Here is an 891-nt window from a genome sequence, read left to right as displayed (position 1 = left end):
GGGACCGCGCCGGCCCCTTTGTTGAGGCCGCGGCTGAAACGGCAGTGGCCGCGCTCCTTCTAGACACAGCACGAGGGGCGGTGGTGGGGAGACGGGCCTCTCCACGCTGCTGGCACGTTGTCAAGAAACACGCTCGCCGCCTTGTTTGTGCGCCTCCAACTTTCATTGTCTCAGCCCACGCCCCACGCTTCCCGAGTCGCCGCGTGGCTTCTCGCGGGTTCTCCGGGGCGGGGGGTTCTGAGGGCCCTACTCCAGGGGTACCCCCCCGCGCCCCGCTTTCCCCGTCGCGACCGGCGGCAGCCAGGAGCGCCTTTGTCTGAAAGTTGGGCTTGGATTCTGGGGTTTCCCCCACGCCCCAGCTGGGCCCGGGCACTCTCTTCTCGGGGGATGGGGGTGTTTTCACAATCAAAAGGAATGCGGCTCCGGCCCCCGGGTCGCCCTCGGGGGTGGGAAACGCCGGGAAGCGGGTCTGGGACATTCCCGGCCGCTCCAGGTTTTCCCACGGAGAGTGCGGGGCGGGATGGAGAGTTAGGGCCGCGGGCAGGCAGCCCGCGTCCGACAAGCAGGCTTGGTTGTAAGTGCAGAGCGAGGCTGTCATTGTTTCCACGAAACGTTCTGGAAGCCGTACAACTAAAACTTGCCGGCAGTCTGGCTTAAAAACAAAACACACACGAGAGAGAAGAAGGAAAAAAAAAGGCCTGCCACCACGAAAGGTCAGAAATGTTCGCTCCCTCTCGAAGTGAACTTTTGAGCCCCTGGCAGGGGGGAGGGGGTACCCCGAATGTTCCGTCGTGGGCCCCCGTGGGCTTTTCTGTTGTGATTTATGCGAAGTGGCTCAAAACAGAAGTTAGTCGCTGGGGAAGCCGCGGGGGAGGGGGCGCCGCGCGCAGG

General features: G+C 63.7%; 1 protein-coding gene across 2 annotated transcripts in view; it reads left to right on the top strand.

Annotated features, from left to right (window-relative positions):
* Positions 1-891, top strand: part of TGIF1 (TGFB-induced factor homeobox 1) — an 8392-nt gene that overhangs the window by 881 nt on the left and 6620 nt on the right. The window contains exon 1 of one of the 2 annotated variants that reach the window (XM_005868739.2): positions 517-713. The exons of the other annotated variant lie outside the window; for it this stretch is intronic. The gene's annotated coding sequence lies outside the window, so the exon portion shown is untranslated. Of the gene's footprint in view, positions 1-516; positions 714-891 lie in introns of those variants that run through there. 2 annotated transcript variants of the gene reach the window in all.

This window comes from Myotis brandtii, unplaced genomic scaffold (assembly GCF_000412655.1).
Source record: "Myotis brandtii unplaced genomic scaffold, ASM41265v1 scaffold276, whole genome shotgun sequence".
In the NCBI taxonomy this organism is placed as follows: Eukaryota; Metazoa; Chordata; class Mammalia; order Chiroptera; family Vespertilionidae; genus Myotis; species Myotis brandtii.
This window is presented reverse-complemented; position numbering and strand designations above follow the sequence as displayed.